The 14,979-nt window shown below is 49.2% G+C and overlaps 1 protein-coding gene across 9 annotated transcripts in view; it reads right to left on the bottom strand.

Moving 5' to 3' along the window:
- ATG7 (autophagy related 7) overlaps positions 1-14,979 on the bottom strand; it is a 267,942-nt gene that overhangs the window by 27,981 nt on the left and 224,982 nt on the right. For 5 of the 9 annotated variants that reach the window (XM_060402635.1, XM_060402636.1, XM_042236667.2 and 2 more), the window contains one exon: positions 2,561-14,979. This exon is cut by the window's right edge. The exons of the other annotated variants lie outside the window; for them this stretch is intronic. The gene's annotated coding sequence lies outside the window, so the exon portion shown is untranslated. Of the gene's footprint in view, positions 1-2,560 lie in introns of those variants that run through there. 9 annotated transcript variants of the gene reach the window in all.

Below are 14,979 nucleotides of genomic sequence, written 5' to 3'. Positions count from 1 at the left end.
GAAGGGAGAGGGACTTTGCCTTCCAATGTTGGGGGGGGGGGGCGGTGATCAGGGAGCTACTAGGATCCTAGAGACGGTGCCTCCTGGAAAAGCCAAGACATGGAACAGAAGCAATATTGTAGTAAGTTTACTGGAGGCTCTGAAAATGGTCCACTTCAAAAAAACTCTTAACAACAACAAAAAAAACAACTCTGTGCTCTTAATGCAGGGGGTGTTGGTTCGATCCTCGGTCAGGGAACTGGATCCCACATGCCACACCTGAAAGATTCTACGTGCTGTGACTAGGACCCAGCGCAGCCAAATAAATAAATGAATAATTAAAGAACAGATCATGTCTACATGATAAAGCCTCCAAAAAATCTCAGAAGTAAGGTCCTTGGAAATCTTTGGAGCTGGTGGTGCTGGGAAGGCAGGAGGGGCAGGAGCCCCTTTCCCCAAATCACGCCCCACACATCTCTTCCACTTTGTCGTCTCTGAGCTGTGTCCTGGCGCCCTGAGTTCTGTGAGCCGTTCTAGCAAACTATGAAGCTAAGGAGGAAAGTTGAGGGAACGCTCAGTTCACAGCCAAGCCAGACAGAAGTCGTGGGTCACCTGAGGAGACAGTCTTGTAGGGGTAGGGGGGGAGAGTCCTAGGTTCTGAGTCCTAGCTCGGTCTCAGGGCTGAGCCCTTACCTGTGGGATCTGACGCTCCCTCCAGGCAGACGGGGTGTCAGAATGGAACTCAACTGCAGGACACCTGGCTGGTGTCTGTGGAGAATTAGAGAATTGCTCGGTGTGGGGGCAAAAACCTACAGGTTTGGAGTACCAGTGTCTTCTGTGAGTAAGGAGAAACGGTAAGATGGTCAGATGGCATCACCAACTCAACAGACATAAATCTGAGCAAACTCTGGGAGACAGTGGAGGACAGCGGGGCCTGGCGTGCTGCAGTCCATGTGGTTGCAGAGAGTCACACACGACTTAGAGATGGGGCGACAACAAAGGAGAAACAGGAGTGCTTCCTTTCACTGGGTCTAGCCAGCAATCATAACAGCATTCTGGATCCTCCAAACAGTCTTGTGATAGAGGCAGAATCTCTATTTTATATGCAAGGAATTACGGTACGAAATTTCTCAGTACCTGGTCGTCTGGTTCCAAAAAATAAAAACTGGCTATACCTGCATATTCATACCTGCTGGGTGAAAGAAAGCTCAACCCATCAGCAACCGAGTGAGTCTCTATTCAGTACAGGGACAGAGGAGAACAAAACCCACCCAGGATTTCCTATGACCCTCCGGAAGTCAGTCACTCAGGCTGGCGAGGAGAGGACCCTGTCTCCTCCTCGTCGAATAACTCGCGTCAGACATGAGCAGACAGAGGGGTAAAGGCCCCGCCACGCCACCGCAGCCCCGAGGCAGCCCAGAAAATGCAGGGTACATGGAGCCGGCTTCTGCGCTGTCATCTGGAGTGTCTGCTCGCTGACAGACCGTCGTGGTCTTAACGATTCGCAGAGTTACAGACGCCCCACCTGGAGGACGCCAGGGTAATGGGCGTCCGCTACAGCCTCGGCACGCGTGGTATTTATGAGGGAGCGTTAAGAAGAGAGACCGTACATTCTTAGCAGAATTCTTCTGCCTTTCTGAGAGACAGGGAGCAGCTGCCACCATTTCACAGGGTCTATGCCCCGCCGCAGCTGCAGGGAGCCCCCAGCCCCGTCTGCAGCGCTCCAGCTCGGGTTTCCTGTGCCGTCAGCGGCTGGCGGGAAATGCCTTCCTTTGCTTCACCTGCTTCAGGTTACCTGAGCCACGGTTAACAGGCGGGGAGCAGTGGGGTGTGTGTGTGAGCCATGTCTGTGTCTCTGTGTGTGTGTGTGTGGCTCTTGTGGTGAAGATACTCATGTGAGAAAGAGAGAGAATGTTTCAAACTGCCTTTGAACGGAGACTTTTAACAACTGTTTTCTCTGTTTTGGCCTGGGGCTGCACGCTGGAAAAGATAAAAGCAGTTCTCTCAGCTCAGCTTTAAATCCCAAGTGCACACACAGGCCTGTGCCACCACGGCCCCCTCCACGGCCCTGGCTGATTTTCCCTCTTCTTTCTGGTTTTTCCATGTTCGCTGGATTTAGCAACTGTTGTTTTAGCTGTAATCAGAGGCCGAGTGCGGTCCGGCCATCATCACATCTCAAGGCACTGTGTGATCCCTCTGTCACTTGCCGGGCGCCAACATCACCAGAGCACTTCCTAGGGAGCGTGTGAAAGGAAACTGGTGCCAGGCCCGTGCGGTAAATCAGGCTGCGCTGGGACCCCGCCCTCCCAAAGGCGACGCAATGCTTGGGGCTCCTCGAGGACGATGGAAATCCAACACCGGAGAGCGCACCTCTGCCCAGAGGTGGACTAGGAACGGGCCACGCATACGGTAACAATTAACAAGCATCCCCCCTCCCCTCTCAAGGCCTAGAGTTGGGCGAGATGGATGGGCCTCGTACGGGGTGGGTCACTGGGACAGAAGGGAAGATAATGTTCAGGAAAGAATTTTCTGAAGATCATTGTAACATAAATGGACACCTACCAGCAACACACCTCAAAAGGAGAAGGGAAAAGGTGTTGATTTTATTTTATAGGTCAAACACGTACGAAACGACCATCACAGCTCCTGGCTGATCCTCACAACTCAGGGACGCTGTCGGAAAGGACTTCCATTGGGTGTTACAAACACCAAGGAATCACTTCCTAGACCAGCGGACCCCAATGTTTTCGGTATCTGGGACCAGTTTCGTGGCAGACAGCTCTCTCTTTTAGCTAACTGCTCTGGCTTTGAGGCTCACGTCAAGTTTCTCCCTATGCTGCAGGAAGCACCCAGCTGTCATTTGGGGTTCAGGCCACTTTGGGAACGTGAAGGCTGTCAAATGTTTACTCCAGGATCTAACAACTCCCAGATGGCCATCTATATTCCAGGTTCTGGCTAAAGTCTGAGCATCAAAGGAAACAGTGGTAACAAAACAGTGACTTGCAGGAAGATGGCACCTTCCCTGGGTTTTCACACAGATTCTGTGCTGCATTGAGCTCCGTCCCAGCACCACCTAGCCAGCCGTGCCAGCTTCGTTCCCCCGCTTCCTCTCATACACCCTCCCCCTTCACGCACCCCACCTGCTGTCTGAGCGAGACCCCTCACCCCCACAGTCCGTCCCCTTCCTCCTCACCCCCACCCGGTCACCAGGGCCTAGATGTTCTACCCTCTCACGTCATCCACTTCTTTCCGGCCCTCTCTTAGCCAAGCCGCTGCCCCCCTGGGCCAGTCCATCATCTCCAGTCTGTCCTGCACTCTGGGGTCGCTGTTCTGAAGCAGGGAGCTCATTACGTCACCCTGCTCAGAACCCTTCAGCCCCCCATAGCTCCCCATGTGACGTCCCCGTGTTGGCATGGTGCAGCGGACTGAGGTCTGTGTGGCCCAGCCGTCCAGCCTCGGCCTCCCAGCTCAGCTCTGAGCTCTCCTGGGCCAAGTCACACATGGTTGGCCCTCCGCTGTCTCACCGAGTCTGGATGGGCCTTTCCACGTGCAGTTTGGGGCCTGCAATAGTCTTCTGGCTTCCTTTCTGCTTGCAGCTCTTTCTGTCACGTCTCAGATGTGTGTCTTCCTGGAGAAGCCGCTGGAGGCCCCCAAGGCCAGTCCGTTCCCTCCTTGGACTTCTTCTGGCAGCGCAGGAAGGATCGCAGCTCCTCCTTCTCCTTCTGCGCTGGCTGTCTCCTTAGCCAGGCAGACGCCCTTAAGGACAGGCACGGCATCTGTTTGTTCTCCACGGCCCTGAAAATCCTCTGTGCTCTGCCTACCTATCCAACCTGCCTCCACCCTGGCACCTGGCAACCACTGAGCCTTTTACTGACTCCATACTTTTGCTTTCTCCAGACTGTAATATTGTTGAAATCATACAGTATCTAGCCTTTTCAGACTGGCTTCTTTTTCTTAGTAACGTGCACTTAAGTTTCCTCCCTGTCTTTCTTCTGTGGCGGGGCGGGGGGGGGGGGGTGTATTTTAAAATTTTTCAGAATTCTTTACTGGAGTATAGTTGCTTTGCAATGTTGTGTTAGGTTCTGAAAATGAACAGGCCGTCCAGATACATACACCCCCGCCTTCTGGACTTTCTTCCCGTCCAGGTCCCCGCGGTGCCTTAGGCAGCGCTCCCCGTGCTCTACAGTGTAGCCGCGTGATTATTTTACGCCTACAATCAACGGCGCGTGTGTGTCAACGTGTCGCCCCCACCCTCCCCTCCCTCCTCTGTTCTCTACGTGTGTCTCCATTTCTGCTTGGCACACAGGATCATCCATGCCATTTTTCTAGATTCCACCCATGTGTTAACATGTGATATCTGTTTTTCTCTGACTGACTTCACTGTGTATGACACTCTCTAGCTCCATCCACGTCTCTACAAAAGACCCGGTTTCACCCCTTTTTGCGGCCGAGTAAGAATCCATTGTATATACGTGCCGCGTCTTCATCTGTTCCTCGGTTGATGGAACTTAAGGTTGCTTCCATGTCCTGGCTCTGATACATGGCGCTGCTGTGGACACTGGGGTACGTGTATCTTTCTGAATTACAGTTTTCTCTGGGTGTATGCCCAGTAGTGGGATTGCTGGGTCATACGGTAGTTCTATTTTCAGTTTAAGGAACCTCCATACTATTCTCCGTAGTGGCTGTATCGGTTCACACTCCCACCGTGAGGTTCCCTTTTCTCCACACCTTCTTCAGCATGTATTATTTGAAGATTTTTTTTTTATGATGGCCATTCTGCAATCCCCATCAAATCACCAATGGTAATTTTCGCAGAACTAGAACAACAGAATTTACAATTTGTATGTAAACACAAAAGAGCCCAAATAGCCAAAGCAATCTTGAGAAAGAAAAACAGAGCTGGAGGAATCAGCCTCCCTGACTTCAGACTACACTGCAAAGCTAGTCATCAAGATGGTATAGCACTGGCCCCAAAACTGAAATACAGATCAATGGAACAGGGTAGAAAGCACAGAGATAAATCCATGCACCGACGGTCACCTACACTATGACACGGGAGGCAAGAATACACAGTGGAAAAAAGCAGTGATGCTGGGAAACTGGATACCAGATAGCTACATGAAAAACAGCGAAGTCAGAACACTCTCTAACACCATACACAAAGTAAGCTCAAAATGGACTAAAGACCTGAATGTAAGGCCAGACAGTATAAAACTCTCAGAGGAAAACACAGGCAGAACAGTCTTTGACATAAATCGCAGCAACATCTTTTTTGACCCACTTCTTAGAGTAATGAAAATAAAAATAGAAATTAACAAATGGGACCTAATTAAACTTAAAAGTTTTTGCATGACAAAGAAAACATAAATGAAATGGAAAGACAACCTTGAGCATGGGAGAAAGCATTTGCAAACAAAGCAACCGGCGAAGGATTAGTCTCCCAAACAAATAGTTTATGCCGCTCAATAGCAAATAAACAAACAACCCAATCAAAAGAAATGGGCAGAAAAAACCTAAACAGGCATTTCTCCTCTGTGTCTTTTTCATGGCTTGATAGCTGACTCCTTTTGGCACTGAATAATACGCCACTATCTGGATGTACCACAGTTTGCTAACTCATTCACCTAGTGAATGAAGGACGTCTTGGTGCCTCAAGTTCTGTGGGGCTTTGTATGGACACAACTTTCAAAATCATCTGGGTAAACACCGAGGAGTGTGACTGCTGGATGGAGGACAAGAGCATGCCTAGTTTTGCAAGAAACTGCCAAACTGTCTTGGAAACTGCCACTCCCACCAGCAGTGAAGGACAGCTCCTGTCATTCCACACCCTTGCCAGCATTAGGTGCTGTCAGTATTTTAGAGCTGGGCCATCCTCATGGGTGGCGGAGGGCTTCCCTGGTGACTCGGTGGTAAAGAATCTGCCCGCCAATGCAGGAGACACCGGGGACACTGGTTCGATCCCTGGGTCAGGAAGATCCCTTAGAGCAGGAAATGGCAACTGTCTCCAGTATTCTTGCCTGGGAAATCGCACGGACAGAGGAGTCTGGCGGGCCCGTGGGGCGGCAGAGAGTTGGACACGACTGAGCATGGCCGCTACACTATGTGGGTGTGTAACTGTATCTCATTTCTGCTATAATCTACAATTCTCCCGTGATAGATGATGCAGGGGGTCTTTTCATGCGCTTCTTTGCCATGTGTATATTTTATTTGGTGAGGTGGGGTGTAGAGGGGAGTCACCTCAGAGCCCCAGCATCTAACACTGGTTGGCACAGAGCCAGTGCTCAACAACATCAGCTTAGGAAGTACATCTTATGCTTAAAAGAAACAAAAAGGAACTGTGAGCTATGCCTACCACACACACCCCTGTGCCTTTATTCTGGCCACAGTCCACTGTAGGACCACAGTGCACAACGTGCCACCCAGCCGTCAGGACACGTGAAGTTTCCCACGGCTGGCACTGCCCCATGCTGACTTCAAAACCCCACACCAGCACTCTTTTGTTCAACCTCTCTTATGGCAAAGATGGTATTTAAGCACGGGTCAGGCTTCCCTGATAGGTCAGTTGGTAAAGAATCTGCCTGCAATGCAGGAGGGCCTGGTTCAATTCCTGGGTTGGGCAGACCCACTGGAGGAGGGAAGGGTTACCTACTCCAGTTTTCTGTCCTAAAGAAGTCCATGGGGTCGCAAAGAGTTGGACATGACTGAGTGACTGCATTTAAGTACACAGGACAGTTTATCATCTGATCTTTCACGAAGGTGTAAAATCTTTGAGCAGGAGTACCATCACTTTATTATTTTTTCCATCACTTTAAAGAAATATTTATTTATGAAGCTTACATAGTCCCTTGGGCTGCAAGGAGATCAAACCAGTCAATCCTCAAAGAAAATCAGTCCTGAATATTCATTGGAAGGACTGATGCTGAAGCTGAAGTTCCAATACATAGGCCACCTGATGAGAAGAACGGACTCAGTGGAAAAGACCCCGATGCTGGGAAAGATTGAAGGCAGGAGGAGAAGGGGATGACAGAAGACGAGACGGTTGGATGGCATCACTGATTCAATGGATATGAGTTTGAGCAAGCTCTGGGAGATGGTAATAGACAGGGTGACGGACAGCCTGGTGTGCTGCAGTCCAAGGGGATGCAAAGAGTCGGATACAACCCAGTGACTAAACAACAGAAGGATAAAAACCAACTGACTTTCTGGTGAATGAGTATTAACACACACGTGTCTCTGTGACTATCTCCACCACAATCTTGTTCACTTTCGATTCCCTCGTGCAACTGTAGTTAAGACGTTGAAGAAAACTGCACCGTGGACACGCAGAGAAGTGGTCTGTTGTTAACGTGTATACATGAATTAAGATTAAAATGCAGTTTCTACCAAGTCCTCTCAGGAACGCTGACCAGAGGTACTTGGCTGTCTCTCTCACGGGAGGAGTCCTCTCCTCACCATTCCACCCGGACATGCCAGCGCCCAGATCACACGCTCTCTCGTGGGGCTTCCCCAGAGCCTGTATCAACCTCTCCCCTCTCAGAATTCTCCACTGACGCCCTTAATCCTTTACTGCTAAGCACCACACACACACACACACACACACACTCTGACTAGTCGCCATGCCTCTTCAGTCTTTCCTGCAGGACGCGGGCTCTGTATGTCTCTGTGTGGCTGGCCATGTGCTACGCCAGAGGCTTGAGGAATCCAATCTGCCCTGAGACTCTTACAAGCAGAGTGGTTTGACATGCCCTACTCAGTCCCTCGTCTTGCCAGGGACAGAAACGCAGTGGCACTTTGGGAGCTTTAGTCGTTTTGACAGCCAGTGGCTTACACAGCAGAGAATGCCCCAGGTGCGGTCAGTACACGGGAGGTCAGTGCTAGAGAGAAGAACAAGCGGCATTTTCTGCAGCAGGCGGTCCATCTCCCACCACCCTCTCCTCCTGGGAAAATCACCGAGTCTCTTCTGTTGAAGGGATTACGAACTAAGCGCAAGACACTGCTACTGATCTGAAAATGGAGGGTAAAATAGGCATCTCAAGGAAAAGGACTATAAATCCCATCTTTAAAGTTCATCTTGTCTCTCTTACCAATTCTGAAATGGGAAGGGAAAATTGCTCAGTCGTGCCTGACTTTCTGCGACCCCATGAACTGCAGCCCACCAGGCTCTTCGGTCCATGGGGATTCTCCAGGCCAGAATACTGGAGTGGGTAGCCTTTTCCTTCTCCAAGGGATCTTCCCAGCCCAGGGACTGAACCCAGGTCTCCCGCATAGCAGGCGGATTCTTTACCAGCTGAGCCACCAGGGAAGCTCTAATTCAGAAATGGGAAAGGAAAAATTCTGCTAAAGAGCCAAAAGTGTAGGCTTAAAGTCATGCTTGACTTGCCCAGACTCAAATTTTGACTCCATCACTTTCCCTAGGCATGGGAGCCTGACCAACAACTTCATCTTCTGGAGTCTCACGTTCCTCTCTGTAAAGCAGGCACCAGAGATCAGTAAAGGTTGTTCAGTTGTGTCCGACTCTTTGCTACCCCACAGACTATACAGTCTATGGAATTCTCCAGGCCAGAATACTGGAGTGGGTAGCCTTTCCCTTCTCCAGGGGATCTTCCCAACCCAGGGATCAAACCCAGGTCTCCCGCATTGCAGACAGATTCTCTACCAGATGAGCCACCAGGGAAGCCCAAGAATCCTGGAGTGGGTAGCCTATCCCTTCTCTTGGGATGTTCCCAACCCAGGAATTGAACGGGGGTCTCCTGCATTGCAGGCGGATTCTTTACCAGCTGAACTATGAGGGAGCACAAAGCGGGCACAGTAATACTATGAGGAGAGTGGCTGCCGAGGTTAAGTAAGACAGATCCCGTGAAGCACTAAACACAGGACACGAAGGTGCTTCTGAAAGAAGAGCCATGACGTCTGTTCTGACTCTTATGCGCGCTACTTTGCACAAGGCATTTAAAGCATTAATACATTGCCTCACTTGATCTTCTCTTATTCTGAGATGCAACATTAATCCCATGCCAAGGCAGAACCAAGCTCAGAGCACCCCGGTGACTTGGTTTTGTGGTCCCTTTGGCCAGACGGCAACGCCAGGCTCTGGGGCCTGTGAACTCTGGGGTGGAGCTCTGAAATTGAAAACAGCCTCTTTACTTCCAGCACTTGGCCCAGGAAGGGAAATGGGGTCCAACACTTAGGGCTGGCTGCTGGGGTGGGGGTGGAAGAGTTGGGAGGGGGGCGCTCCAAGAGGCAAGCTGGCTGTAAAGTTAAGAACACGCTCAAGGCCACTGGGTGGTGGAAGCCACAGATGCTGGCAAATGATCCGAGGGAGCTATGACTCCAGATGGCATTTTGCCAACCGATTTAATGTCTACATGTTAAGCTATCAATTCTACCCCCAAGCCTGGAAGCTGCGCTGCCAAGAACAGCATGGTCAGAAACACAAGTTGAAAGAGAGCAGAATCAGTTTTTGTTTCATGTGGAGAATGTGCTGTTTTCAGCATGAAAACCTGGGAAAAGGATGCAAAGAAAGGCAAGCTTCTCCCAGCTGACGGTGGAACTTACTGTGGTGGACGTGGGGGGCAGGGGGTTGGGGGGTGCCCACAAGGAGGGAAAAGAGCTCTTAAGGCCAAACTGTCCTGGAAGCCCTGACTAGACCCCACGACCTCTGGCTCACTTGGGGTGGGCATGCCAGGCTGGGGTAGGGAGAAAAGTAGGGGACCTTGGGGGAGGCAGTCTGGTTCATTAACTTGGTGCAGGGCTGAACGTACAAACGAGATAATACTGTAAAATAGATGTTCAGGCATTAAGTGGGGGGAAGTGATCTGCTTGAGAGCTGGCGGATGTCTATTTCAGACAAAGCAGCCAGACTCCAATGCTGGAGGCCCGATGCGCGGGATAGGTGCCATTCCTGGGCCGGATGAAAGATGATCCTGAAAGTGGCGGGGGGTGGGGGGTGGGGTGGAGAAGATATAAGATTTCAGGCAACTCTGGATCAGGCACGTACCTCCCTTCTGATTTCTGTGGAAGCCAGCTGGCTGGGGGGAGGGGAAAGGCAGGCAGGAAGAACCAAGAGATCTCCCCAGCAGTGGAGGGAAACAGGGGAAGTCAGAGGGAGGGGGAGACGTTCTAGGTTCAAAGAAATCAACTTAGAAAGCTTCCTTTGTAAAAATAGCCCTTGCCCAATCCTAGCCTATTTATATCACCCGTCCAAGATTGCTATCGGGACCCGGGCCTGCATCACAAGACCCAGTGAATAACCCTCCCAAGTGTGGAGCGCTGGGTATCTGACATGGCGGTGGAGCAACAGAGTCAGGGACAATGTGAGCGCTGGCACCACACAGGGCACTTGCAAGTGGACCCCGCTTTACAGAAATAGATAGGTTCCTGAAAAGTTGGCCCCAAAGTGAACTCAACTAATGGGAGTCATATTTTCCTAGTGAAGCACATTTTAAAACTAGAGATGGATTAGGGGAGGGGTGGCCAAACAAAAACAAAACAGCGGTGACCCTAAGACCAAACAAAAGCCATCCTTCATTCAGCAAACTTGAAAACGGCACTCACTTACAAAGCCATTATAAATGCTCTTAAAACACACACGATTTGTTGGCAAACATATGCCCAGCGCCTCTGACACACAAGAGACTGTGCCAGGCTTTGGGGGGTGGGGCTCCAAAGACCCCAGTGCCTGCCCCTTGGGAGCTCGCTGGCAATCTGGGGCTATTAAGAAAGGGATACTAAATATCCACGTTATCTCCCCCTGGATGGAGACAAGGGGTGTGTGAGGGGTCGCCTGGCCCTTTAAGTGCTATCTGGCCTTGGAACAGCTCTGTCTCCATCCTGCCAGGAGAAGCCGACCAAGCTCGCCTCTAAATATGTCTTTTCAAACCCTCCGTTTATAAGTTAAAGGCTGCTGGCCATGTGGTGCTGCGTCATAACTGCTATTTATTTAACTTGAAAAAAAGAAAAGAAAGAAGAAGAAGAAACAAAAAAAAAAAATCATCTGGGCACTTTATAAATAAGAAGAGTTAGGGTACTTAATAGCTTTCTGAGAAGTCAAAGGCCTCAACAACCCAAGGGGTTGTTATTTCAAACTTTAAAGGGCATTTGCTCAGGGATCTGTTTGTTTGGAAAAGGCCTGCCTCCTCCTACTCGATGCTTTCCTGCACATCCAACACTGGTCGCTGGTGACAAGAACAGACGCCTCACTTGTTATTAGCTCCATAGCTGCAGATCGAGGCATCCTGGCTTTGCATTAAGCAAGGGACAGCACATTCCTGGCACCAACAAAAATGTCTCTGGGCTAACGGCGACAATGCTGCCAGCAGCCACTGCCATGTGGCCAGGCCTGGGGGACAGGGGCTCAAACTGTGCTGCAGCCCTAGACACTGCGCGCCCCAGGAGCGGCTACCACGCCGGGGGCTGTTAGCAACAGTGAAGCTGCTCCTGGCGTTTTCGACTTAGACCTGAAAGTGTACAGAATAATCAGTACACTTTTTTTTTTTTTTTAAGAAACACTTTTTGTTTCATGATTATCAATGAAGTGATGGCAGAGACTGCTGGTTCCCCTAAAATCCATTCTTTCTGCCTGTGATGCAGGAGACCCGGGTTAGATCCCTGGGTCGGGAAGATCCCCTGGAGGAGGGCATGGCAACCCACTCCAGTATTCTTGCCTGGAGAATTCCATGGACAGAGGAGCCTGGTGGGCTACATACAGTCCATGGGGTCACAAGAGCAGGACACAACTGAGCGACTCACACTTTCACTTGTACAGATGTAATCCCTTGCTGGTTCTCCTAATATCCATTCTTTCCTTCTTCCTTTTACAGACAGAATTCCTCATGCTGCAAGATACAGGGCCGCCCTGCAGACTACATTTCCCAGCCTACCTTAACATGCAGACGACCATGTGACTAACAGTTGGCCAATTCGAGACAAGGGCATGACAAACTTCCGGGTCGTGCCCTTTAAAAGGGAAATCATTTGCCCTCAGCTTCCTCTCTTTCCCTCTTTCCGTATTCTGGAGTGTGGACCTGGCAATGCCAAACCAGTTTTGACAAGACCTAGCAGGGTTTCTTAATTCTGAAGTCCACAGATGGCAAAGGGGTCTATTTACACAGAACTGTTGGTCTATAAACGTGGATGGGGAAAACGCTGTATAACTTTGTTTTCACTAACTTCTCTCCGAAGTTAATTAGTTCTTTCAATTATCAGATGGGGGGAAAAAACACAGAAGTATTAGCAAGATCCAGGACTCTGTCAGCAACATACATTTACAGATAACCTCATATCACATTATACTTGTTACAGATTATTGTAAAATATTATATAAACTCATCAATAACCTGAAATTATAGTTGTCATTATACTTGCCCCTACATCATTTCTTGATGTCTTAACAAAGCAGATACTGCTGTATTATGGGGCTTCCCAGGTGGTGCTAATGGTAAAGAATATGCCTGCCAATACAGGAGACGCAAGGGATGTGGGTTCAATCCCTGAGTCAGGAAGATCTCTGGAGTAGGGAACAGTAACCCACTCCAGGAGTCTTGCGTGGAGAATCCCATGGACAGAGGAACCTAGCAGGCTACAGTTCGCAAAGCTGCAAAGAGTCAGACACGGCTGAGCGAGCGAGTGCACGCGCCACGTGAGCTTCTTTCATTTTTAAAACTACTTGGGTAATTGTATTTCAACACAATTGCTTTCCTTCATAATTCTATGTATTTTATCTTACACATTTAAAAATACGACTTTGTGAAGTGGTCTGTAGGCTTTGCCACAGTGTCAGAGGGATTCATGGCACATCAAAGCATGTCATGAAGCCTTACCTAGGGGCTGGCAGAGTCTAGGGGCCTGAGTTCCTGAGGACTATCTAAGGAACTCAGGCCCACGGATGACCTCTGCAGCAGGGCCACCCTTCAAGTCGTGAAGCACTCCTCTAGAGCAGGGCTGCCCAACAGAATGATCAGAGATGTTCCATACGTGCTGTTCAATACAACAGCCTATAGTCAAGTAGCTAAAGAGTGCTTGAAAGGAGGCCAGTACAAGTGAGGAACTAAATTTTATCTTATTTTAATTCATTTAAATGCAAACAGACACATGTACCTAGAGGCTGCCGTACTGGATAACACAGCTCTAGACTGTTACATGAGAAAGAAACATATTTCTGTCTGGCTTGAACTGTGACATTGTGGGGACTCCCTGTTACAGTACTGTATTTGACCTATATCTCAACTAATAGACAAGTTCACCAGGCGTCAATAATAACAAATACACTAGGGACAGAAGGCGCACATGTAGACACAAACTCAACAGGTAAAGAAACTCAGTAACTGAAACCAAGATTTACAATAAGAATCTTCTATTCACAAAGCATTCCCGTGCACCTGGTTTCAGCTGACACCTCTGACCACCCCGTGTTTATTACTGCGCCTATCTTACTCTCAAAGCATCAGGGGACTTTGCTGACGTTACAGAGATGGTAGACCCAGATCCTCCTGCCACACCTCGCGCCTTCTGGCACTTCAAATGCCTCCAGATGGTAGCCCGCTGTCAGAAGTGGCCCAGCAGCTGCAGAAGGCCCACAGCCAGCACTTGGCCACCCCAGCCCACTCCTAGGTGGCCATTTGCCTCCAGGGCATACACAGCTGCCAAGCCCTTTTTCTGGCCCTGTGAGCTCTGAGATGCTGCGGGCATCTGAATTTCCCAAATTCCTGGCAAACAGCCCATTTCCTTCAGAGTCTACTATCTTGCAAGGACTTCTGAGTTCTGGGAACGGTGGGTGAAATACTCTTCTCAAGCCCAGGAAAGGGCCTGGAAATGACACTGCCTTTTCAGCAAACCTAACTACCAGGGTCAATTCAACGACAGCTCACTTTCTTCCTTTCGAAATTAGTTCAAAGAACACTATTGTTTTAGAGCAACAACCAAACATAGTAACAGGTTATAATTTTATCAGTTAACAAAAGGGCCCAGTCTTAAATTCTAAACAACAAAGACACCAAAAGAAGAAAAGCCAGTACTGAGGTGTGACGACCCACCCACCTATGCCCCAGTCTGCAGCACTCCCGGGTACCCTTCAGTCTGCTCTCTTTCATGATCACTTCCTCCACACGCTTTGCCAACAAAGGTCCATCCAGTCAAAGCTGTGGTTTCCCCAGTAGTCATGTACACATGTGAGAATTGGACTAAAGAAGGCTGAGCACTGAAGAATTGATGCTTTTGAACTATGGTGTTGGAGAAGACTCTTGAGAGTCCCTTGGACAGGAAATCAACCCTGAATATTCATCAGAAGGACTGATGCTAAAGCTGAAGCTCAATACTTTGGCCTCCTGATGTGAAGAACTGACTCGCCGGAAAAGACCCTGATGCTCGGAAAGATTGGAGGCAAAGGAAGAAGGGGGAGACAGAGGATGAGATAGATAGCATCGCTGACTCAATGGACATGAATCTGAGCAAACTCCAGGAGATGGTGAAGGACAGGGGAGCCTGGTGTGCTGCAGTCCATGGGGTCACAAAGAGTCGGACATGACTTAGCAACTGAACAACAACAACCACACTGTTTTATTCTTTTTAAAAAGTTTTCATTTGATTACAAGTCATAAATATATATGAGCAAAGTTTAAAAAGCCAAATAGTTCCAAGGCTTGTTACAAAAAGTAGCAGGCCTCCATCTTCCACTCTCTGTGGTGTCATCTGGTACTATTCAAGGAATGTTTTCCCTCTACATGTGAAAATAACATGTCTACAATACTGGGGCAGAAGAAATATATATTTGGTCACTCAGATGACTGAAATATATTTCTCAGACCTATTTGGTCTTCATCTGCTGTTCCTGGTTCACAGCTCCCCAAAACCTTGGAATTTACTGAGTAAGGAGAGCAATGGGAGGATCTCAGAATATTAGATCCCTTGTCCTCAGTTTATGAAAACTCTTGAGAACCAAAAAGGTGAAACGGGCGTCTGTTTGCTCATAACAAGTCCCTTCCCACCGTGACTGGTTCGCATCAA

Source organism: Ovis aries, chromosome 19, assembly GCF_016772045.2.
Source record: "Ovis aries strain OAR_USU_Benz2616 breed Rambouillet chromosome 19, ARS-UI_Ramb_v3.0, whole genome shotgun sequence".
In the NCBI taxonomy this organism is placed as follows: Eukaryota; Metazoa; Chordata; class Mammalia; order Artiodactyla; family Bovidae; genus Ovis; species Ovis aries.
The sequence above is the reverse complement of the archived record's forward strand: the minus strand, read 5'-3'. Positions and strand labels throughout refer to the sequence as shown.